Raw genomic sequence first — 26,677 nt, forward strand, 5'->3', positions numbered from 1 at the left:
TGTTTTTTTGTAATAACAATGCACCAAGAAGTTGAGCTGTAGGGGAGACTTGTTCAGCATAGTTTAGCTTCTTCAGTCATTATGAGTGGAACAAGAAATTAGGCTGGCAAAGGAGGATATCTGGAGGCAGCCAATATGATGGGAGAGGTAAGACTCGCATTTTTCTACATATGATAAGCCTCAGTAATAGGGAAGGATTGTGAGAGGCATTCCATGGACAGAAGCAATCCTCTAAGACCCATTATAAGGGAGCCGCAATAATACAGGACTAGGAATCTAGAGAAAACAGATTTATTTCATATCAGGAAACCAAGAAATAAATTGGCCAGGAATTACTTTGTTTGTTGGTGCAAAGTGTCCTTGTGCCTATTCTATTCATATTAATGGCCCTCTTGAAGAACTTCCAGGTGGGTTGTAGGGCTCTTGTGCACAGGGTGGACATTTGGGCAAAAAAGAGGACACAGATTTGCATGCAAGTTGCAAATGCTAGGCAGTGTGGTACAAAGAATTCTGCTTGCACAATGGGACTTCCCCCTTCTTCTCCTCTGCACCCTATAACCCTCCTTAGTGGAAGAAGAGAAGAAGAGTTTGGATTTGATATCCCACTTTATCACTACCTGAAGGAGTCTCAAAGCGGCTAACATTCTCCTTTCCCTTCCTCCCCCACAACAAACACTCTGTGAGGTGAGTGGGGGTGAGAGACTTCAAAGAAGTGTGACTGGCCCAAGGTCACCCAGCAGCTGCAGGTGGAGGAGCGTAGACGTGAACCCGGTTCCCCAGATTACGAGACTACCGCTCTTAACCACTGCACCACACTGGCTCTCAAGTGGGTTGAAGGAACCTTCAAGAACAGTTTTAGGGGATGCACTTGCTGTATTCAAATTGAGCACCATGTCCGTAAGAGCAAAAAGATCCAGAAAATGGTTCAGGTGCATCTCTCTCCCCACCCCACCCCAGTTGATGGAATATACAATGTACATACATCAGCAACTGCGGTGCTTACTCAGAGAGAAGGTCTTTGCACCTCTTCTTTGCACCACTGTTCAGAATGGAAGGGGGATATCCAGTTATAGGAGCCAATTCCTAGGGGCCAAAGTCCCTTCAGCCCCCCCCCCCCCAATAAAATATTTGAGCTCCCACCCCATAATCGTGTGATATATATATATATATATATATATATATATATATATATATATATATATATATATATATTATTTGTACCCTGCCCATCTGGAATGGTTTCCCCAACCACTCTGGGCAGCTTCCAACAAAATATTTGAAACACGATAAAACATCAGACATTAAAAACTTCCCTAAACAGGGCCACCTTCAGATGTCTTCTAAAAGTCGGATAGTTGTTTATTTCCTTGACATCTGATGGGAGGGTGTTCCACAGGGCAGGAGCCACAACTGAGAAGGCCCTCTGCCTGGCTCCCTGTAACTTGGCTTCTCGCAGTGAGGGAATTGCCAGAAGGCCCTCAGCTCTGGACCTCAGTGTCCGGGCTGAACGATGGGGATGGAGATGCTCCTTCAGGTATACTGGACCGAGGACATTTAGGGCTTTAAAGGTCAGCACCAACACTTTGAATTGTGTTCAGAAATGTACTGGGAGCCAATGCAGGTCTTTCAGGACCAGAGTTATATGGTCTTGGCGGCCACTCCCAGTCACCTGTCTAGCTGCCGCATTCTGAATTAGTTGTAGTTTCTGGGCATTGCCATTCAGATTGTATGTACATGTATGCAGGGTGGGGCTTTGCTGCCTCCCCACTATTTTATTTAAGTTGGCCCCCTGCATCCAGTGAAATGTGGGTGTATATGAATTGTGTTTGGTTTTTTTCCGTGTAGAGCCAGTGCAAACAGGAACCAAATGTGGGGAGCAAACCATGTTTTGTGCAATGTGGATTTTTAAGGGTTTTAAAATAGGGATGCTATACCGGTGCCATAGGAGGAATTGACGGACGGGTGCACGGATGGCCATGCGGGTCACATTAGTACTGCATGTGGACATATTTGTTTACTTTTTGCATTTACAGTGGTACCTTGGGTTACAGACGCTTCAGGTTACAGTCTCCGCTAACCCAGAAATAGTACCTGGGGTTATGAACTTTGCTTCAGGATGAGAACAGAAACTGCGCAGTGGCAGCAGCAGCAGGCCCCATTAGCTAAAGAGGTACCTCAAGTTAAGAACAGTTTCAGGTTAAGAACGGACCTATGGAACGAATTAAGTTCTTAACCCAAGGTACCACTGTATATCCCATCTTTTCTCAAAGGAGCTCAAGGGAGCATACATGGTACCCCCCTCCCACTTCTCATTTAGTCTTCACAACAACCCTGTGGAGTATGTTAGGCTGAGAAGCAGTGACAAGCCGAAGGTCACCCAGTGAGCTTTAGGTCTGAGTGGGGATTTGAACTGGTATCCCAGGTCCTAGCCTAACGCTCTAACTGTAGCACCCTGCTTGTGGTTAACGCTTAGCTGGAATGAAATATTCAATGCAGCAATAGAGAAATTAAAATAATAATTTATTTGTCAGACAAATAAATATGAGGCACAGTGGTATATGGTTACCAAGCTCTGGCCTGGCCTCCTGCCATTCTGGCCAGCACTTATATTTCCTTAATCCAGCCCCCTTGCTCCTCCTGTGGCTGCCTCTGTCCAATCAGCCTGGTTGAAATTCCTATTGGCTGTTTGCTAGAACCAATCACAAAAGATACACCCATTTCCTTCTGTCCTTTTATGGGAAACAAAAAGCTATATATTCTTCTATCTATAAATGACAAATAAGTAGTAATATATCTTACATGTGTCTTAACAAGGAACCTTAATTACCAGCTCACCTCCTGCCCTCCTTGCCCTATTGCCCTCCAAAACAAATGGTTTAATCTTGAATTTTTATCTTAAACATATGTCAAGGATTTTGAGTTCACATCAACATTGAGAGATCTCCTTCATTTGAAGGTTTCTAAACAAAAGGCCTGACAACCATATATCAGGAGTGCTCGATGGCGTCTCCTGTCTGGCAGGAGGCTGGGCTGGTGGCTGACTTAATTTCAGGATAGTTACAACTCTTACAACTATATGAAATAAGAATCTAGCATAAGGATTTAACATTTCTTAGCTTCTAATTCCTTTGCATAATTACATTTAAGCCAATATATATTTAATACATAACACAAATAACCTTTTAAAAGGAAAAGAAATCTTAAAAGGATCTCAGTTTAAGAAAGAAACAACTTTAGAAAAAGACTTCCCAAAATACTCTCTTCCTGCCAGCCAGACCAGTTGCTTTTCAATTTGCTCTTGGCCTTTTTAACCTTAGGAAGAAGATATGGCTCATTTTACTATTTATCAACCCTTAATTTGTAGGGTCAGTGTAACCTTGGCTCTTACCCTGTAATTCCCTTTTTACGACTTTGAGAATTGTTTTCTGCTATAAATCAGGGGCCCCCCTTGTCTAGGAGTAAAAGAAGAAGAAGAAGAAGAAGAGTTTGGATTTGATATCCCGCCTTTCACTCCCTTTAAGGAGTCTCAAAGCGGCTAACATTCTCCTTTCCCTTCCTCCCCCACAACAAACACTCTGTGGGGTGAGTGGGGCTGAGAGACTTCAGAGAAGTGTGACTGGCCCAAGGTCACCCAGCAGCTGCATGTGGAGGAGCGGAGACTCGAACCCGGTTCCCCAGATTACGAGACTACCGCTCTTAACCACTACACCACACTGGCTCACAAAAACATTGCCAAGGTTCTTCTAGGCAGCTGGTCTTCTGCCTGGCATAAAACATTTGAAAATCTTTAAGCTCATTTTAAAATACAAGCCCTGATCAAGCCTCAATAAAAATGCAGGCTTATGATTAGATGCCTCATAACCACTACACCACATGGGCTCCTGTAAGCGAACAAAGAAATGGGCCCCCAAATAATTACGATGTTAGTGGTTTGCCTTTGCAATTGCTAGAGATGAACTGCAGCTTTATTTCAGGAACTATTATTTCGTTCCCCCAGCAAACACACCAAGAATGTTTTCTTTGCTGACATCCCTTCAAGAGTTTCCCTTCCCCTAGAAATCGTGAGAAAGTTGGGTGAGCTTTTCTCTTTGTAAATCATTGTCCTCCTTCTCAAACCATACATTTTTATGAGTAAATGTATTTTAAATGAGTTTCCCTCCTTGTAAATAAATATTGAAGTGCATTCACTACTGTGCTGTAATATCTAGATGCTTATATAACTAAAAAAATGGCAAAAAGTAACCACTTCACTTTGGCCTTGCTTTGTAGTCAGGCATGGAGATTTTGAAAATATAAATTTGTATTAAATTGGGCCATTAGCTTTGAAGTTATGAATATTTAAACTTGGCAATTTTGCACATGCATATTACATGGACTGGTTTTTTTAAAAGACACATTTTCTAATACAGCCTCTTTTACTTCTAATGCTCCTAAGATACATTTAAAGAAAACATTAAATAGAAATGAATGTTGGCTGGAAAAGCTGATATTAATGCTGCAATTAGTCACTGCAAACTAAAATGACAAACAATAATTTCAACAGAAACAGAACCTATATTAGGGAGTTACTGAACCATTTTGGAGAAGTGTATTTTCTCATTTGGTTTTCTTTATTGGAAGGAGCAAACAAACTATTGGGCAAGTGGGTGTATTTGAACATCATTATAAATCATGGTTTATTGTGGCAATAATGTACCCAGGTGAGCCTCAGGGTCACAAACTCCTTGCTCTGTTTTTCAGCTTATCTGACACAGCTGTTCAGAGATGTTCAGAAGCTTTCCCCATTGTTATTAGTATTATTATTATTATTATTATCATCATCATCATCATCATCATCATTATCATTAACTGCCACTTGTCATGTCATCTGTGTTAGAAAAACACTGGGGCCTAATTTGAATATTAGAATGTCTGGCATCTGGTGGGTGGGGCTTTTGTGTTCTGCTCCTGAATCGACCCCTTCCCTTTGGGTGTTCAGTTAAATTCAGTTAGACCAACTGTCATTTTTGCCTCATCATGTGGTTTTAATTTCTCTCAAACAGTATGTTACTGTGTTAGAACTTTCTTTATTATTAAAGCTTTGATTGACATATACTTGAGCAGCTTACTTGGCTGAATGAAAAGAAACTCAACTGAAGAAAGGTGGAATATTTGAAACAGGGTAAATGAGGGGATATATACCAGTCTGACAGGAGGATTGATTTTTTTAATCACCCTACCCTCCACAACAATCTGAACCCAAGAAACTGTGGTCAGTACTAACTGTGGCTGCTTCAAATGGGGGCAGAACCTCTGATGCTGCATTCCTGTTTCCCCACAGAATGGCTCTATAGGTTTGATGCTGCATCATGATGTGGTGTCATTCCCCTGGTGTCATTGCTGAGTAAAAACAGGCTGTGAAGAGCGGACTGATTAACCTAGACATTAATATAATAATATATTGCCCGATACCTGCAGGTCTCAGGGTGGTTCACAAGATAAAATCGGGATACAGTGGAACCTCGGGTTGCGAACGTGATCCGTGCAGGAAGCACGTTCGCAACCCGCAGCGCCATGCCTGCACATGCACAGGTCGCGATTCAGTGTTTCTGCGCATGCGCAAGCGCCAAAACCTGGAAGTAACCCGTTCCTGTACTTCCAGGTTCAGTGCGGTGTGCAACCTGAAAACGCATAACCTGAAGCGTCTGTAACCCAAGGTACCACTGTATAAAACCACAAAGTAAATAATCGGCTTAGGAAAACAACAACCCAATAAACCCCCAACACAGGATAGGGCATAGGTTGTCAATCAAATCAACCAAAGGAACATTTACGCCTGGTGCCTAAAAGTGTGTAGGACTTCCGGCGATGCCGCCATGGTGAACAGCGGACCCCACGATAGCGAGTGCCAGCCGTGCAGTTAATTAAGGATAATCCGGGAGTAATTATCCTCGCAAGCCCCCCGCCCCAGGGTCGGGGGCGGGAGAGCTTTCACTCGCAGATCATCCTATAACTGCCTCTCACTCCGATGGAATGTGGGAGCAGGGATGCAGAGTGCATAGCACTGTATGTATCGGAAACTCCCCAATGTGGTCGCCATGAGTGGAGGTACTTCTGTTTCTTTTAAGACGCATCTGCATTTGGACTTAAGAAACAGGCGTGCTCTAGATAAAGGAGAAAGATGACCTGCTAAATGAATCACCCATTGAGTGTCAAGGTTTTGATCTGGAGAGGACTCTCATTGGAATTGGATTGCCATGAGTGGAGGTACTTCTGTTTCTTTTAAGACGCATCTGTTAGTGGCTAACATTCTCCTTTCCTTTCCTCTTCCACCACAAACACTCTGTGAGGTGAGTGGGGCTGAGAGACTTCAAAGAAGTGTGACTAGCCCAAGGTCACCCAGCAGCTGTATGTGGAGGAGCGGAGACGCGAACCCGGTTCTCCAGATTACGAATCTACCGCTCTTAACCACTACACCACACTGGCTCTGTAAGTGAAGGGGAGCTCCAATAAACAAGAGGGGAAGACTCGAGAACAACAGCAGCAGACCTCCAAGCAGCCTTTGGAAGGCAGAGCCCATAGAATGATTCCTGCTACTCCCCAGAGGAGGAGGAGGAGATGAGTGGTGATGATAGCTGACTCCCTACTGAGGGGAACAGAAGGAGGACTATCTAAACAAGAATGTTTTTATAGCAGGTGCTGAAAAGAGTACAGTGAAGAGTACAGCCTGCTGGATCTCAATAGGCAAGGAGTTCCCAAGTGCTGCTGCTGCCATGCTAAGTGACTGAGTTCTTACCTGTTCATTCCACATAGCTCAGTTGTAGAGCATCTTCTTTCCTTGACAACTCTAGACAGGGCTGAGAGGTACACCTGTCTGAAATCCTGGAGAGCCACTGCCCGTCAAAGTAGACTATATTAGCTAGATGTACTTGATCAAAGGCAGCTTTCTATATACCTAGAAATACTTAAACATTTCCCTTCCATCTCTGTTTAATCAGTATATTTATAAATAATCCCAATTACTCCAAAACCTCTGTAATAATGATGATGATAATAATAATAATAATAATAATAATAATAATAATAATAACAACAACAACCACCATCCAGTGATCTCGGGCCTGAAGAAAACTAGTCTCTTTGTAGTAAGCGCCGCCCCTGGAACTTCTCATTGATTGAAAAAGTGGGAAGCACACAACAATTCTTATTTTTCACAGTGCCAAAGGATGTGCTGAATTTGAGAGACGGGAATTCCCTGCAAATTTCACCAGCTGAGCACACTTTCCCCCTCCCTCCAATTTAAGTCAATCTGACAGGGAGAGTTTTAAAAAATGAATTGGATAAAAATGACAAACTGTCAAGATATGTAGATACTCAGAGCTAAGCTTCCCTGTAATGTATGCATGCACTCAGTTGGAAATAAGGGAGTATTATTCTATGTTAGCGAGTTTTATTTTACTTTATCCCACTAGTTATGAAGGGCGCAGAACTGCTAGTCAATGGCTGCAATAATCTTAGAACTGTAACACTGAAAGACTCCTGTTCTGTATAGTGTTCTTATTTCCTCTATTTTTAGGCTCTTTTTAAAAAGTGATTCCTACTTCCGTGCCTAGTTGAAATATTGTTCTATGTTGTGAGAAGCTTGACATGCAACAATGGAGGATAGAGCCTTTGGGTGCCCCATCTTTGGGATGACCTACTCTTACAAACCTGAGTGGTGCTCACCGTCACGAACCCTGTGGAGACATCTGGGCAGGGCTGGTCAGCAGGGGACGATGATTGGGACAGGACTGTGGAATTAGATTTTGAGGAGGGACCCAGTAGCTTGGGAGATGTTGGTCTAGATCAGGGTCTCCAGTTGTTTTTGGACTACAACTCCCATCAACCCTAGCTAGCAGGACCAGTGGTCAGGGATGATGATAGTTGCAGTCCCAAAACAGCTGAAGACCCAAGTTTGGGAAACTCTGATCTAGATGCTGATGAAGGGCCAAGTTGGTTTTCAAGCAAAAGGCCTGTATCATTGAGTGTCCTGATAGCTGTTTCTGTATCACACCCTGATATCTGTATTAAGATTGAAATATATGCATTAGAATGGCCTTTACCTGTTTGATATTGCCATAGTTTGTAGATGAAAGCATATGAATCAGTTTCAATAGGCCTTTTGGTTGGAGAGGACTTATGGCGTCAGATGTCATGATGCCACAGGCCTTTTGACTAGTAGTGGGTGATGTGGTGTGGTTGCAGCGCAACCAATAGCTGAGTCGCCAGTGTTTACTGGGAAGGGGAGGGATGCAGTGGCAAGGAGGTTGGTACAGTGCAGATGCCAATCCAGTGCTCCTAATGGCGTGATTTCACCATGGTGACCATGCTGATAGTTCTTCCTCATCCATTGAATTGGGACCAGTAAATTAGGGTGGGGAACTTTCTTTTCAGCCCAAGGGCCTCGTTTTCTCATGAGCAACCTGGGGCCCAGTTGCTATTGGTGGGTGGGGCCAGATGCAAAAGTGGGTGGAGCAATGAATGCAACTCTTACCTTTGTACAGCTACACTCCAGCTGTGCAAACAATGAGATGTTTCTACAGCCTTGCCTTGCACATCTCTCTATCCAGGCAAGCAAAGGGCACCATTAAAATTCCAGGATGAATTCCAACCACACAAGAGATCTTGAAGAAGGTGCAGAGGGTTTGCCTGGGGGAGAGGTTCCCTACTCCTGCATTAAGAACATTGAGAAGGTAAAAAGTCCTGTAGAAATTCCCCTTCCCTGATAGACCACAGTTTAGGCTAAGTTACAGAGGCTTTGGATTGCAAGCTGTGTATCTAAATTCAATGCCAGCCATCTTCCCAGGGAGGGTGGCTGTCTGAAGTGAATCCCCTAGGAGAATATGTGATAATTCCATGCATAAATAATAATTTGCAATTAGCTTTTTAAAAACAAAACAAAAACAAAAACGAGGATTCATTGATCTGAACATGGATGCCATAGTTGTAAGCAGGCCCTGGAGGATGCTAACGATTTTATAGCACTCTTCTCATGCTGGGAATATAAAAAAAACACACGAGTCCCCTCTGACACGATCATCTTTTGTTTTGTACTATGAAAGTTGTCTCCTGCGTTCTCGCTTTGGGATTTACTGGCACCAAATAAAAGTTTGGAGATTTGGAGAGCTGGATTTAGGGTTCAGCTGCTGGAAAGGGATAAGACGTAGGACTGTTATCTAGCTAGGCAATGAAATAAACCCCTGAGGGGGTGAAACAATAAATGTCTTTTTCTACAGACACCTGCCTGGAAGCACAGAAACAGCAGGGTGGTTTTTAATATGAGGAATGTAAGGCCCAAAGTCAGGTCCGCTTGGGGATGGAGGAGATAATCTGGTTTGGTTCTCGTCTTGAACCTAGCTAATTCACATTCTTGAAACAATATGCAAAGCGAGAGGCAGCTGTCAGTCAACATTTGCACTAGACTGAATTTTGCTGTGCAGTTCTCCAACCAAATGATGTGTACAGATAACGCATATATTCAGGGGAAGTGTGCATTAACGTGCATACATTGGTAAAAAATAGCATACGGAAATGCTTTATATTAGCGGAAACAGCTTGCAAAAAGTGTGTCTATTCTGAGAAGCACATACTAAAATGCTGATGAAATTTTCTGATGGTCACAGACCGATGCAGAAATGTGGTGAACTGATTGGAATGTGTCCTTGAGCTGTGATAAAGCCTCTTGCTTATCTTGATGGAGTTAGGTGGGGTGTGTGCATGCACACACACACACTTTTCTGAGATTTGTATGGCTGGAATGTATCCTACTGTACAAAGGGTGAAAGAAGAGAGGGCTTGGTAGAATAAAAACTATTGGTGATTAATTTATGTTTATCCTAATGTGATGGAATGAATGACAGTTCGAAATAGACAACAGAAAAACGTGACCGTCACCATCTGTATAATCTACAATCTACAACTTTTTCAAAATCCTATTTGGCTCCGATATTTGTGCTAGCTGCTATGGCTTCCTACAGACCCACACTTGATTTTTTGAATTCCTTCATGAAATACTGGTGATTCCACTCTTGTCACAGTCCATGCCATGAATTGGATGACCTCGTAATAAATTGCCAATCAGATTTGACTGTGCAATTGTAAAAAAAGAATAATAAGACAATGCTGTTGCAAGAACCTGGCTGAGGTAGGGGAAGGGCACAGCCAGGAATATTAATTACAGGTAGTTTACAGCCAGATACTGTGGATGGGACATAGCATTTCCATGCGCTCTGGCTTCCATCATGGTGTCGCGTTGCGCCAGAAGCAGTTTAGTCCTGCTGGCCACATGACCTGGAAAGCTGTCTGTGGACAAACGTCAGCTCTCTTGGCCTGAAAGTGAGATGAGCGCCGCAACCCCATAGTCACCTTTGACTGGACTTAACCATCCAGGGGTCCTTTACCTTTACCTTTTTACTGTGGATGGTTACCAAGAATAAAACTACTTGATACTTTAAATGTGTGATTGCACATAATATGACTGTTGTTTTGTTGTTGCTGTTGTTTAAATAGGAGCTACGCGAATCCCCACGATGGGGTGAGCTCCCATTGCTTGGTCCCTGCTCCTGCCAACCTAGCAGCTCGAAAGCACGTCAAAGTACAAGTAGATAAATAGGTACCACTCCGGCGGGAAGGTAAATGGCGTTTCCGTGTGCTGCTCTGGTTCGCCAGAAGCAGCTTAGTCATGCTGGCCACATGACCCGGAAGCTGTATGCTGGCTCCCTCGGCCAATAAAGAGAGATGAGCACCGCAACCCCAGAGTTGGCCACGACTGGACTTAATTGTCAGAGGTCCCTTTACCTTTACCTTATGGGAAGCATAGCCCCATTTACTCACATGCAAAATTTACATAGAACTGAAGTGGACTAATTGTTCATCCTTAGAACACACAGAGCCTTGTTCCTCTGCAAGTGAATGTTGGCTGGTGGAAGTAATCGGCATTCTTGATTTTTGATGATACTTTGATTTTCACAATTCAGACTCAGCAACGCCCAAGGACAGTTTTAACTTTTCCAGTTGATCCTGATATACCCAGCTGATGAACCATACATTAAAGAGAAACTCTTTTGTATTTTTATCCTGATTTGACAGAATGAAAAGGTGGAAAGATCCCTCGGTAAAAAAATTCACCATCACTATCTCCATAATCTCTACTTCAGTGAGCTTCATCCAAGTGCGAAAATGAAAAATTTTAAGCTGCCAAGCATCAGTGGCAGGCTAAAATGAAAAAATTGCAAGTTAATAATGGCAGTGCGTCCTAAAAAATTGCCAGCCAATTTAGCATTGTTTTGTCCAAGGTCACACTTAGGTGTGGTGTTTGTTTTGTTTTAGGCATGGAGAGCTGAGAGCAAAGAAGTGGCAGCAAAGGTTTAACACTGAAGGTTATCTAATGTCTAAGATAAGTGCTGCTTCTAGGTTTATTTGCTTAAAATTGGGCAGAGGGATCCTTTCCCCAGCAATGAAGTGGAGAGTCTGTGCTATTCTTTATGGTAATGATAAAGTCAATGGAACATAAAATCTGAAAGGGAGGGCAAGGAGGAAAAGAGAAGGGAAAGATCTGAATTATGCCTCCTAAAGCGATATTTCACCTTCACAATGGACATCTGATAATATATAACTGATCACATCATGTAGTAAATGCTGCTCCTTGAGCCAGTGGATAAAGTGATGGCCCACTCAAAAGAACAAAACAGATCCTGGCAGGCTTCTGCTAGCTAAGTGCTTGAGTACCTAACTCTGCCTATCAACAGTGCTCCTGGTGCAATTGAAAATGCTTAGTTTACCCTATAAAACCTCAAGTTGCTTTGATGCTGTGTGCTTTCGGAAATCACCGTTCTCACTGTCTCGTCAGAATCACCAAGATCAGCCTTTTGCAGGGGTGCACACACACACACACACACACACACACACACACACACACACCCCACTCCGAACCATAGATTTTCATTTTAAAGGTTCAGGCCCAGAAAATTTCTCCCATCCAGATATTAGTGAAGCCCATAGCTGCTTAGCTCAGAAATACATTCTATCCCCATCAGAAGAGATGATTGTTGGGTGTCTTCCTTGACCATTTTTTCCTGAAGATGTCTTCCATCATCTGGTCACCTCACCTCATAAATGATGTCGTAGAGCTGGAAAAGGTTAAGAAAGGGGCAACCAAAATACTCAAGGAGGTGGAGAAACTCCTCTTTGAAGAAAGGTTATATCATTTGGAGCTTTTTAGTTTACAGAAAAGCTAACTCGGAAGCAACATGACAGCGGTGTATTCACTTATGCAGCGTTTGGACATAGTGGATAGAAAAATGTCCTGTCCCCCCACCCCCACCCCAATCTCTCATAACACTAGAACTCAGGAATGTTGAATGAAGCTGAATGTTGGAAGATTCAGGGCAGGCACACAGTGCATAGTTGAAGTAGGGAAATTTGCTTGCATGAGAAGTAGTGATGGCCATCAATTTGGATTACTGAGAGGATTGAAGAAATCCATCATTATCAACATCATCACTTTTAATTTGTATACCGCCTTTCTATCTTACAATACTCAAGGCAGTTTACAAGCTGAAGAAACAAAGAATGTACACCTTATAACAATCTAATGCAATACAAAAACGTGATAATAAGACAGCTTTAAAATAAGCAATCTACATCAAATAAACATTCAACAATCATTAGACTAGTATAGAATAATAATATCAGCATATAAAAATTAAACAGAAACCCACTCTTAACAATTACAATAAATAATTTCGAAACTACAAGCAATAAAACAACGGCAAGCCACAGTGCATAAAATAATACAATACAAATTGAGAAGCAGAGACTGGAGGGTGGGGTAAGGCAGGTGGAAGAAGGCCTTGCCTGATGGAGTCTCTCCCCTCACAATTCTTTTCCATGAAGGAAAAGGCTAAGTTCTACCTCCACTTTTGGAGCCAGTGTGCCCAATGCCAGATGCTGAGAGATACAAGTGGGGAGAGCACTGTTGTGCTCTGGTCCTGCTTGTAGGCTTCCCATGAATATCTGGTTATCCACTGTACGAACAGGATGCTGAACTAGGTGGACCACTGGCTTGATGCAATAACTTATGTTCTGTGGGACAAAGAGACTTGTCCTATATCTCTTGAGGGCACCATCTGGGGAAGGCTGCTTTCTATTATGGCACCCTATACATGCAATCTCAACAAGTCTTTGTTTTTGACTAGCTAATTTGAAATGGAGAGCTGTCTCTCTTTCTTCTGCATCACCTGAGACTGTAAACAACTTCCCCACTCCGTTACTAACATGGTTTTGGCTTCTAAGATCCGACGAGATCACAGCTTGAGGGCTTTTAATTTTCCTAGCTGTCATATAATATAGCATATCAAGTCAGTTCAGCAGCCCTAATCTAATGTGCACTGCAATGAAACTTTCAACACATCAATCAATATGTATTAAAGTATATTTAAAACTGGTGTGTGTGTGTGTGTGTGTGAAGCAACCTCCCAGGTAGTAATGGTCTCTTGACAACTTCTGTCCTTTCCTTTCCATGTTATTTTATCTTGGACCAAAACTATTTCTTAAAAGTTTTCCACATTTCTTCAGACTTGCGTAACTTGTCTTCAGTCGTTAGATCATCTGGATGCCAGCAGCTTTCTTCCTTGCCAAGAAAAGTCCTTGCTAGTTCGTTAGGTTAATCGGCTGTGCCCTCGTGGAAGAGTAAAATCATGTCTCCACTGACCCAGCAAGGCACATGGGGAAGTCTGAGCAGACAAGAGAATGAGAGTTCAACCTCCATTCACTTCCTGTCCTGTCCTTTCAGTACCTTTTGATTTCCTCCATGTCCCCATCATTGTTACATAGTGTTAACCCAAACCTCTCCTTCGTGGTTCATCTAATACATAGATCTTCCTGCAGTCTTGTTCACACTTGCCTTACTATGTAGATTTTACATGCTGTAGAACTTGCAAGGTCCCCATTGACTATCAGTTGTATTACTGTGAACAGAGACCCCCTCCACATACACACACACACATTCTGAAATGACTTTGTAAATAATGTTGCACAGCTGAATTATAGAAAAATGTCATGCATTGTCACGATCCTTGTCATGTTGTATTAATACAGATCCTTGTCATGTTGTATTAATACAGAGCCATAAGAATGGGTTGCAGGGCAATTACAAAATATGACATTGGCCTAACTGTGCTGGCTACCAATTAGTTTCTGGGCCCAATTCAAAGTGCTGGTTTTGACCTCAGGTTGATGAGCCCCATCTGTCCCAGGGAAACACCTGCATTTGCTGCTCCCCCTGCCTTTGCCTCTGGCCCCACCCACAGTGACATGAGACCCCCAGAAGGCTTCACCAAAAGGAAGTGTGGCCCATCAGCTGGAAAAGGCCCCGTGCCCCAGTACTACACTCTTTGTTTTCTTGCAGTCTCATTTTCCAAATGGTTCTTCGTGAAGCTTGCAGCCAAACAAAGCCCCCTCTCTACATTCTTTTTAAAGAGGTCTATCAAGCACATCATTTGACGAGCCCTTGACTGCCGCACATTTGAGGCAGAGAGACAGAAAACTGTGTCTACAGAGAGCGAAGAAGAGAGAATTAATAGGAGGGAATATATGGTGTCGAGTGAAAAGGTTAAGCAGATTCATGAATGCAAAACCAGAAGGAGAAAAACGAAAGAAAACACCCCCATGTTCTTCTTAAGCTAAAGCCAGCCATGTAAGTTAAATCGCATACAAGCATGACTTTTTCTCTGAGACAACTCGTGGATGGGCATGCCAGAAATTTAGATGTGTCCTTTGTTAAGATAAATGGTTTCCGTCCTATTCAGAAGCAAAACATTTGACTATGTTGAAGAAGCCTGTATTCTTTCTGTGCGGAGGAGGTTTCAGCAGTGTGTTGTCCTAGGGTCAAACGAGACATCAGATCTGGGAGTTGGCCATGACATAATTACTAGCCCAAGGTGAAAACCTTTCTTAATACCTGACAATGTAGACACTTATAACTTAGGACTGATGTAGTGTAATGGAAACATTTAGAGACTTATGAATTTGGGGAAACAGAGATGGTGTCTGCAGGTATTGGTATGATCAGGCAACTGCTGAAGGGCTGGGTGCTCAGAAGGGCCCAGGGCCAACCACTCTGGGTCCACAATTATTGGGAAACCTGCTGTGCCCCTTTCCTCCCTTCACACATAACAGCCATGACATGGCATTGCATCTGGTTACCACCAGTACCAGTGACTCACTTCCAACCTGGAAATGAGCTGCTGAGCATTCCGCAGACATTGGTCACCATGTTGATACTACTAACACTACAATATTTTATTTTAATATGATGCGGATGCTGCTGGACTATTCAGCATAGACCCACTGAAATTAATGGCCCATGATTTTCAGTGGGCCTACTCTGAGAATGGTTTAATGCAAACCATGATGATGAATATTATGTTTTTTTATTTAGATTTCTTATCCACTCTTCACTATAAGGTCCCAAGGTGGGTTACAACAATGTAAAAACACAATATTCAATTAAGTTAAAATCCATTAAAATTTACAATGAGAAGAATAGGATGGGCCCTAAAATATAGGATGTTAGAGTTGGAATGGATCCCAAGGGTCATCTAGTCCAACTCTGCAATGCTAAAGCATCCATGACAGACGACCACCCAAACTGTGCTTTCAAATCTCCAATGTTAAGTTTGTGGTCTATTAAGACACTTAGATCAGGCTTCCTCAGCCTCAGCCCTCCAGATGTTTTTTGGCCTACAACTCCCATGATCCCTAGCTAGCAGGACCAGTGGTCAGGGATGATGGGAATTGTAGTCTCAAAACATCTGGAGGGCCGAGGATGAGGAAGCCTGACTTAGATCCTTTTCATATATACTGCTAGTAAGCCAGGTGTCCCCTGTCTTATATTTGTGCATCTGGTTCTTCCTGCCTATGTGCAGAATCTTACATTTGTCCATGTTGAAATTTATTTTGTTAGTTTGGGCCCAGTTCTCCAATCTGTTATAGTCATTTGAATCCTGATTCTGTCTTCTGCGGCATTAGCTACCCCTCCCAGTTTGGTGTCTTCTGCAGATTTGATGAGCATCCGCTCAGTTCTTTCACCCAAGTCATCTATAGAGATGTTGAAAAACAAAGGGCCCAGGACAGAAGCCTGGGGCACCCCACTTGTCACTTTCCCCCCTGGATGCTGGAGAACCATTAGTGAGCACTCTTTAGGTTCAGTTAGTGCTGTGGCACTGTGGTCTAAACCACTGAGCCTCTTGGGCTTGCCGATCAAAAGGTCAGCGGTTCGAATCCCCATGACGGGGTGAGCTCCCATTCTTGGGTCCCTGCTCCTGCCAACCTAGCAGTTCGAAAGCACGTCAAAGTGCAAGTAGATAAATAGGTACCGCTCCGGCGGGAAGGTAAACGGCGTTTCCATGGGCTGCTCTGGTTTCACCGGAAGCAGCTTAGTCATGCTGACCACATAACCCGGAAGCTGTACGCCGGCTCCCTCGGCCAATAAAGTGAGATGAGCGCTGCAACCCCAGAGTCATCCGTGGGTCAGGGGTCCCTTTACCTTTACCTTTAGAGAACCAGCTACATATCCACCTAACAGTTACCTCATCCAGCCCATATTTTACCAGTTTCTCTGCAGGAATATCATTTACCTCTGGTTTCAAAGACCAGGGGAAAAAGGGGTGCACCTTCAGCTTAACTCAGGGTACAATGAAGATGCCAAACCTCCTTCTGTGGGGAGAAATTTCCACTGATACCATCTAACATCAGCCCTGGGTAACTTGCTCCCTAAAAAGGCAGAAATCATGCCGTCACAAATCTCTCTTAACACCATTGTGTTCTAAGTGAAGTGCAATACTTACTGTAGCAGCTACAGTAAGTGGAATCAGATCATCTGTCAGTAAAAAAAAGAACTACTTTCCCCCTTTTCAGATGTCTGCTGTTTTATGTCTGTTTTTCTGTGTTTAACATATAATGAGATGTTAGAATACACAACAGTTTTTTATATTAGTTGTTTTCTCATTTTAAGCTGTGGTGAGATAGTGAGGGATGTGTATATAGTTTTTCTTGTGTGTGGAAAGATGCAAATAAATGGGTGAAGGAACTAAAAGCTGCAGCAAATTCTCCCAGTTGAACTTGGAATCAGGAAGAGTGAATCATTCATTTATATAAAAATGGAGGACAAAGTATAGGAATGGAAGCAGGGTAAAGGGCTCATGTCTATGCAGAATTTATCTTTATGACAAATGTTTCCATCCCAGTGCTCTGATGCCGATAGCTTGCAGTGGTGTTTAGTAGATATTTTCTGCTCTCAATGGAATTAAAGTTAGCTATTGTGACCGTCCCAGGAAGAAAACAGGACAGTTGTCTTAAAAGGTTGCTTGGTTAGACTGCATCCTTTTCTATATTTCCACTTTCTTTCCTCTCACTATTAGTCTCATGAAGGGTATTTACACATTACTTTCATAGAATCATAGAATCATAGAATCATAGAGTTGGAAGAGACCACAAGGGCCATCGAGTCCAACCCCCTGCCAAGCAGGAAACACCATCAGAGCACTCCTGACATATGGTTGTCAAGCCTCTGCTTAAAGACCTCCAAAGAAGGAGACTCCACCACACTCCTTGGCAGCAAATTCCACTGTCAAACAGCTCTTACTGTCAGGAAGTTCTTCCTAATGTTTAGGTGGAATCTTCTTTCTTGTAGTTTGGAACCATTGCTCCGTGTCCGCTTCTCTGGAGCAGCAGAAAACAACCTTTCTCTCTCCTCTATGTGACATCCTTTTATATATTTGAACATGGCTATCATATCACCCCTTAACCTCCTCTTCTCCAGGCTAAACATGCCCAGCTCCCTTAGCCGTTCCTCATAAGGCATCGTTTCCAGGCCTTTGACCATTTTGGTTGCCCTCCTCTGGACACATTCCAGTTTGTCAGTGTCCTTCTTGAACTGTGGTGCCCAGAACTGGACACAGTACTCCAGGTGAGGTTTGACCAGAGCAGAATACAGTGGCACTATTACGTCCCTTGATCTAGATGCTATACGCCTATTGATGCAGCCCAGAATTGCATTGGCTTTTTTAGCTGCCGCGTCACACTGTTGGCCAATGTCAAGTTTGTGGTCAACCAAGACTCCTAGATCCCTTTCACATGTACTGCTCTCAAGCCAGGTGTCACCCATCTTGTATTTGTGCCTCTCATTTTTTTTGCCCAAGTGCAATACTTTACATTTCTCCCTCTTAAAATTCATCTTGTTTGTTTGGGCCCAGTTCTCTAATCTGTCAAGGTCGTTTTGAAGTGTGATCCTGTCCTCTGGGGTGTTAGCCACCCCTCCCAGTTTGGTGTCATCTGCAAATTTGATCAGGATGCCCTTGAGTCCATCATCCAAGTCGTACAATTGTACAATCTGTATGTTATTCACATGTAATAATAGAATTGTAGAACTGGGTGGGACTACAAGGGTCAAGAGGTCCAACCCCTGCAATGCATGAATCACTGCTAAAGAATCCCTCCCTGTTATCCAACCTTTAACAGTGGTGACTTCCCCCAAAGACTCCTGGGAATTAGAGTTAAGGGTGCTGGGAAATGCAGCCCTGCCTTAAGAAGCTACGATTCCCTAGATTCTTTGAGGGAAGCCACAAGATTTATCCATTCTGAAGGAAATCAGCCCTGAGTGCTCACTGGAAGGACAGATCGTGAAGCTGAGGCTCCAATACTTTGGCCACCTCATGAGAAGAGAAGACTCCCTAGAAAAGACCCTGATGTTGGGAAAGATGGAGGGCACAAGGAGAAGGGGACGACAGAGGATGAGATGGTTGGACAGTGTTCTCACAGCTACTAACATGAGTCTGACCAAACTGCGGGAGGCAGTGGAAGACAGGAGTGCCTGGCGTGCTCTGGTGCATGGGGTCACGAAGAGTCGGACATGACTAAACGACTAAACAACAACAAGAAGAAGATTTAAAGTGCTTTAAATGTATAATGTTCCACAGGGTGGGCGCCACTACCGAGAAGGCCCTCTGCCTGGTTCCCTGTAGCTTTGCTTCTCGCAATGAGGGAACCGCCAGAAGGCCCTTGGCGCTGGACCTCAGCGTCCGGGCAGAATGATGGGGGAGGCGACGCTCATTCAGGTATACTGGACCAAGGCCGTTTAGGGCTTTAAAGGTCAGTACTAACACTTTGAATTGTGCTCGGAAACGTACTGGGAGCCAATGTAGGTCTTTCAAGACCGGTGTTATATGGTCTCGGCGGCCGCTCCCAGTCACCAGTCTAGCTGCCGCATTCTGGATTAGTTGTAGTTTTCGAGTCACCTTCAAAGGTAGCCCCACGTAGAGTGCATTGCAGTAGTCCAAGCGGGAGATAACCAGAGCATGCACCACTCTGGCGAGACAGTCCGCAGGCAGATAGGGTCTCAGCCTACACACCAGATGGAGCTGGTAAACAGCTGCCCTGGACACAGATTTGACCTGTGCTTCCATGGACAGCTGTGAGTCCAAAATAACTCCCAGGCTGCGCACCTGGTCCTTCAGGGGCACAGTTACCCCATTCAGGACCAGGGAATCCTCCACACCTGCCCGCCTCCTGTCCCCCCAAAACAGTACTTCGGTCTTGTCAGGATTCAACTTCAATCTGTTAGCCACCATCCATCCTCCAACTGCCTCCAGACACTCACACAGGACCTTCACTGCCTTTACTGGTTCTGATTTAAAATAGAGGTAGAGCTGGGTATCATCCGCATACTGATGAACACCCAGCCCAAACCTCCTGATGATCTTTCCCAGCGGCTACATGTAAATGTTGAAAAGCATGGGGGAGAGGACAGAACCCTGAGGCACCCCACAAGTGAGAGCCCAGGGGTCTGAACACTCATCCCCCCCACCAGTTTCTGAACACGGCCCAGGAGGAAGGAGCGGAACCACTGTATGACAGTGCCCCCAGCTCCCAGCCCCTCAAGACGGTCCAGAAGGATGTTATGGTCGATGGTATCAAACGCCGCTGAGAGATCCAGCAGAACTAGGAAACAGCTCTCACCTTTGTCCCTAGCCTGCCGGAGATCATCAACCAGTGCGACCAAGGCAGTTTCAGTCCCGTGATGAGGCTTGAATCCTGACTGGAAGGGATCCAAATGGTCCGCTTCTTCCAGGCGTGCCTGGAGTTGTTCGGCAACCGCTCGCTCAATCACCTTGCCCAAGAATGGAAGATTTGAGACTGGGCGATAGTTGGCCATCGTGGCCGCATCTAAAGATGGTTTTTTAAGAAGCGGTTTAATAACCGCCTCTTTCAGTGGGTCTGGGAAGGCTCCCTCACGGAAGGAAGCATTCACCACCCCACAAAGCCCATCGCCCAGTCCTTCCTGGCTAGCTTTTATAAGCCAAGATGGGCAAGGATCCAGGAGACAGGTGGTGGTATGAAACCACTAGAAGAAATAATCATGGGTGTTCATCAGTATGCGGATGATACCCAGCTCTACCTCTAATTTAATTTGGAGCCAGTGAAGGTGGTGAATGCCCTGTGTGAGTGTCTGGAGGACGGCTAATAGATTGAGATTGAATCTCAACAAGACAGAAGTATTGTTTCTGGGAGACAGTAGGGCTGAGGGACTCCTTGGTCCTGAATGAAGAAACTGTGCCCTTAAGGGACCAGGTGCACTGCCTGGGAGTTATTTTGGACTCACAGCTGTCCATGGAGGCTCAGGTTAATTCTGTGTCCAGAGCAGAGCTCCATCTGCTATGCCAGCTGAGATCCTACCTGCCTGCACACTGCCCTGCCACAGTGGTACATGTTCTGGTTATCTCCTGCTTGGACTACTGCAATGCACCCTACATAGGGCTACCTTTCATGGTGACTTGGAAACTCTAATCCAGAATGCGGCAGCTAGACTGGTGACTGGGAGTGGTCATCAGGGCCATATAACCTGTACTAAAAGACCTACATTGGCTCTGAGTGCATTTCCGAGCACAGTTCAAAGTGTTGGTGCTGACCTTAAAAGCCCTAACTGGCCTCGGTCCTGTATACCTGAAGGAGCATCTCCACCTCCATTGTTCAGCCCAGACACTGAGGTCCTTCTCCGAGGGTCTTCTACTGGTTCCCTCACTGAGAGAAGCGAAGTTACAGGGAACCATGCAGAGGGCCTTATCGGTAGTGGCACCCTCCCTTCAGATGTCAAGGAGATAAAGAACTACACAACTTTTAGAAGACATCTGACAGCATCCGTGTATCAGGCATCTTTTATTGCATAATGTTTTATTATGTTTTTATATACGCTGGAAGCCACCCAGAGTGGCTGGGTCAACCTATCAGAGGGGCTGTAGGGTGAGCTGGAAGTCTCACAGATGAGAGAGGCAGTATCTTTCATATTCCATTGCATCCTGCCCGCTTTGCTTTATGCTGTTTACATTGAAAACAGGTTTGGGGGACAGAGATATGGAATCATCAGATTTCGAGGAAAGGATAATAGAGTTCCTGCTTTCTCTCCCGAGACATGTTTTAAGCAAGCCCTTTACGTTCCACCAGAGCTTTGATGATGGAGCTAGGAGATGGTGTTACATTTGGAAACAAGGACCAAATGGCAACAATAGCATCACGTCATCAAGATTGACTACACTGAACGTGCTGGATGGGGAGAAAACAGATAAAATACTAATCCTATCTCATGGGATTTCGCTCCCTGCTGGAACTAATCTCATTAAGTTAAAACCACCTGAGGCTTAAAAGAGAGACATACAGTGCAGTGAGAAATTATATTTATCCCAACCCAGAGGAGAAGAAGGAGAGAGAAGGGTGCAATTTATACCTTCGTTTTGACATTGCCAGTCTTGAATTATCAGGTCGTTTGTATCCCTTGGGAAAGTTATTGTATCATCAAACTGCACAATTATGTATCTTATCTAAACGTTGGTTACCTGCCTGCTCAATTTCATGGTTTTTCTTTTTCTTCAACCCCCTTTGAATTGATTTCTTAAAGAAAATAAATGATTGGGAACCTAACACAAGCAAATGGCAATTGATGTCTTGGAAATAAACAAGGCCCTTTTTTCAGAGTTAGAGGTAACCTTTCCTCAAGTGCAGACACCAGTAGAGAAATGCTTTCTCACTTGATGGCAAGTCCTTGAGAGAAAAGGGAGGGTGGAGGGAAAGGAAGTACCCTGTAATATGCAATTATAATCGGCTTTTAGACATTTTTTAAAGGAAATGGAAGAGTAACCTGTAGTTTGCATTCATTATTTAACATGTGTTATCATACAATCATAGAACTGTAGATTTGGAAGGGACACCAGTCCAACCCCAGCAATGCAGAAATCTCAACTAGATCATCCATGACAGAGGGCCACCCAACCTCTGCCTAATCTTCAATGAAGTGATCTTCACCCAATCTCCAATGAAGGAAGGTGCGCCCCCCCCCTTGCCAGTGTCATTCCACTGCTGAGCAGCTCTTACTGCCAGAAAGTTTTTCCTGGTGTTTGGTCGGAATCGCCTTTCTTGTAACTTGAAACCATTGGTTTGGGTCCTAGCCTCCAAAGCAGGAGAAAATAAGCTCACTCTATCTTCCATGTGGCAGCCCTTAAGATTTTTGAAAATGGCTATTGTATTCCCCCCCCCCCGTCTCCTCTTTCCCAGGTTAAACAATACCCAATTATGTCAACCGTTCCTCATAAGAGTTGGTTTCCAGACCCTTTATCACCTAGGTTGCCCTCTTGTTGGCCATACTTGTGGGGCTAATGAGAGTTGAGTTGCAGCAATGAATTAAGGTCACCATGTTGGCTTCTCCTGTCCTGTTATAACTAACGGGAAGATAGTTCAGCCTTCCACAACTTGGTGCCATTCAACTAGTTTGGACTAAAACTGCCAACATCCCTGGTGGTCATGGTGAATGGGACTGATGTAAGTTGTGGTTCAAAATGTCAGGTTGTGGAAGGATGGCAAATTGCTTCTATGTCTCATCCACTTTCATTTTCTTTTTTGTTTTTCCAGTGTCTAATTTTAGGGTGTCCCCCATAGGTTTTTTTATGAGAAGACCTGTTAAATTAATGAGCATCTCTTAGGGCACATTCTTAATGCTAGAACTGCAGGGATGAGCATGTTTGGATGTGGTGGATCTTTGGCTGCATCAGCCAGGCTTTGCCAGTGTAAGTCCCTGGCTCAGCTGGAGATATGCTGACCTAAGTCCCTCATCCCAGGCTCACTGGCTGAGCTGATCCAAGCCTGGAAGATGTGAGGCAGCTAAAAGCCCTGAAAAGAGGGCATTCTGGGGGAGTGGTGGGGGGTAGGACCATTGAGGAGACTTAAGCTGGATCCTGTCTGTTCAGCTCGGCAATGTGCCTTGGCAACCCTGTGTTAGTTAAGCAAATGAAAAAAGTGCTGCAACTCTTATTTTCAAGGCTCATTTTTTCCGCTGCCAAGCTTAGGCTCCACTCCTGAATGGAGTTTTGTGCAGTCGTACCTTGGTTCTTAAACAGCTCAGTTGCCGAACAAATCGGCTCCCGAATGCCGCAAATCTGGAAGTGAGTGTTCCGGTTTGCAAACGTTTTTCAGAAGCCGAATGTCTGACACAGCTTCCAATTGAGTGCAGGAAGCTCCTGCAGCCAATCGGAAGCTGCGCCTTGGTTTTCGAATGGTTTTGGGAGTTGAACAGACTCCCGGAACAGATTAAGTTTAAGAACCAAGGTACCAGTGTACTGGCATATTTTACACCAGTTTAACTTAAGCTGGTGTTGCTTCCTCTGCCTTTCCATGTTTAGGATTGCTTCTTAAGTTAGGTCTATTAATTTCAGTGGGTCTATACTAAGTAAAACCTAGCTGAATACCACCCTTTTACTGTTAGCTTGTTTTGTGCTTTGTAAGCACTATGAAGAGTTATGGCACTATAATGAACAATTCTGTGGTACAAACCATAGTTTGCCATTACGTATGAACTGACAAACAATGGTTTGTTCTTGTTCTCCAAACAAGGAACTCCAAGCAGGGTTTATTCAAGTAGTGCCAATTAGTTGGCATTACATATGGACTGAACCATAGCCTTGAATGGAGGGGGAAGAGAGAAAGCATGAAAGATTCATAGTAATGGAACCTCGTTACTGCAAAGTAACTTTTTCAAAGCCAATCCCTTTTAAAACACACTGAGTTAATAGTTGGCCTGTAGGGGCAATAATTAGTCAGGAGCAATTGTAGACCAATTAAAGTAATGATAAATGAGAACTTGAAACCCATCCTTCTTGTCTCAGCTTGATGGCTTGTGAATTTATTGCTGAAAGGGGGGGAATGTTAAGTCAACCCACTGAAGCGTTATTACTGAGTTAGTAGAGTAAAAGGCTGAATAAAGCATAATTTGACTGCTTGGAGAACTAATCTTTCCTTTGATGCCAGAAGAATGTCATCTCGGTATGGTTCAAGCAGTTTGGGATGGGGCACCCGGCATATTTAGCAAATGTTCTGTGATTTAAAGGGCGTAAAATTGCAGTCCTTGGAAGAAGCCTGGAGTCTAAAGGCATTGTAATTAAAAGCCGCTTTGGAAGTCGCCATTGTGCCAGAGCATTTGAACTTCCAAGTACAGTGGCTTGAGAACTTCCCATCTTTTGGGGAGTCCTTTCCTCATCAATGCATCTGCGGAGGAACGCTGACATGCTGCAGAAGGCTCTGTAACACACTCTGCATCCCTGGTAGCTGCCTCTCCCTTTAAATCCCACCCCAGTAGCAATTCACTACTTGAACATTTTGGATTCCCTCAGATCCTCATCCCCGCCCCCCCAATCTTAAGTCCAGTTCTCCATGTTTCCACATTGCTATTAGCATGCCACCAAAGCTGCCTATGGCTGTTAAGGGGATTGTATGTTTCTCTCTATATATATAATGGCATAATATATTTATCTGTGCATTTAACTGTGTTTTAAGTTGCTTGCAGACCTTCAAGTAACAAGCAACTAATAATAAAAACAGTAATAATACATTATTATTATTATTCACAATAAATTGAATTATAGCCTGTGGTGCAATGGTCAGTGTGTCTGGCTGTTAACCAGAATACATACTTTTGAATGGATTAGTTTTTGTTACTATTGACTATTGATTTGCGAGTAGGGACCACTCCCACTATTGAAACTTACATTGGCCAGAGTTCTTGGTGTGCTTTTCTCTTGGCTGGCTGTTAACCAGGGCAGGATTCCTGAATTGCAAGGGGTTGAACTGCATGACTCCAGGGTTCCTTCCAACTCTACAGTTCTATGATTCTATTGACCAAATTATTATTGATTTCATTTAAAAACACTTAATAAAATCCACCAGCATTTCATTGCATTTTCCCCAATATGCTTGTTTTTGTATGCAATATCTCACAATACACACATTTTTTCAAATCATTTCCCCCTAGTATAATCAATTTTGTTTTTTTTTGTTTTTTTTTTTACTAGTTTAATGCATTTAATGCTCTACTCTGGTACTATGGTTAAGAGTGTCAGACTAGGACATTGAAGACCAGAGTTCAAATCCACACTCAGCCATAAAGCTCACCTGGGTGATCTTGGGCTACTCATTGCCTCTCAGCCTAACCTACCTCACATGGTTGTCACGAGAATTCAATGAGATGGAGGGGGGGTAACCATGTATGTCAGCTTGAGCTCCTTGGAGAAAAAGTTGGCATACAAATGCAACAAATAAAAACAAAATAAAATACGGGGGGGGGGCTGCTGTCTGGAAGATGTACTTGAAATGTGATCCTGTCTCTCTCTGGCCTGGGTGGAGAGAGGTATGTGCAGAAACCTCTGACTTTTCCATGGCTGGCATGTAGGTGAGCATTCAAAGGTAAACTCAGCCAGATGGGCAGGGTATAATAATTAAAACCATTAAATGTCACTTTTGCTTCCAGCACTGAACACCAATGGCATGCAATGCCTAGAAGTTCCCCAGTGAGGAAAAGGGTCCATTTCCACAGCTAATAATTGGGATTTGTAAATCAAATATACTTTGCCATTGGAAGCATACCAGACTAGTATTTCAAGGACTGCCACCATATCTCTAGATCAGGCACAGGCAAACTCGGCCCTCCAGATGTTTTGGGACTACAACTCCCATCATCCCTAGCTAGCAGGACCAGTGGTCAGGGATGATGGGAATTGTAGTCCCATCTGGAGGGCCAAGTTTGCCTATGCCTGCTCTAGATGGTACAGAATGTCCACCTGACCACACAGCGACCAGTAATTTCTCTCTATGTGTGACGGAGTCTGAACCACTAGAATCGCAGTACATCGAAGGCTGTTCATGTTGCATGGGTTTGCTCTCAGTAATCACTCATAAAAGCAATTCCAGGTGGAAATATAAGCTCCCCAATAATAAGCAAGAACAATGAAAACCCACAGACTCCATCATAGCCAAATGGTTTTGGCAGGCAGTTTAGGAATCATGATAATACCCAAAGTGGCTAGGGAGAAAGAGGCTCAAACACAGATTATTCTTCAAGGTAGGCTGTCCGTTCCTTGCAAATTCTGAGCAGCAGGTCAGAGATCTCATTTTCTGCGGCAGAATTGTTTGCTGAGTAAGATAACTTGCACCCTAGCAAAATTGGTGGAATTGGGCCAGAAGATAATCAATGTCTTGTACTATTTACATTTTCTTGACATATTGCTTTGTGATTTATTTATTTATTAGGGAAGGAGGAGACGGGCTTAGAAGTAGGACACAATGA

The 26,677-nt window shown here is 43.8% G+C and overlaps 1 protein-coding gene across 1 annotated transcript in view; it reads left to right on the forward strand.

The window, feature by feature from the left end:
* The first annotated feature begins 4,013 nt into the window (after positions 1 to 4,013).
* The window catches only part of NAALADL2 (N-acetylated alpha-linked acidic dipeptidase like 2), an 819,134-nt gene continuing 796,470 nt past the window's right edge, over positions 4,014 to 26,677 (forward strand). The window contains exon 1 of the mRNA XM_079977819.1: positions 4,014 to 4,074. The gene's annotated coding sequence lies outside the window, so the exon portion shown is untranslated. The remainder of the gene's footprint in view (positions 4,075 to 26,677) is intronic.

The sequence above is a fragment of the Podarcis cretensis genome, assembly GCF_951804945.1.
Source record: "Podarcis cretensis genome assembly, chromosome: 5".
NCBI lineage: Eukaryota > Metazoa > Chordata > Lepidosauria > Squamata > Lacertidae > Podarcis > Podarcis cretensis.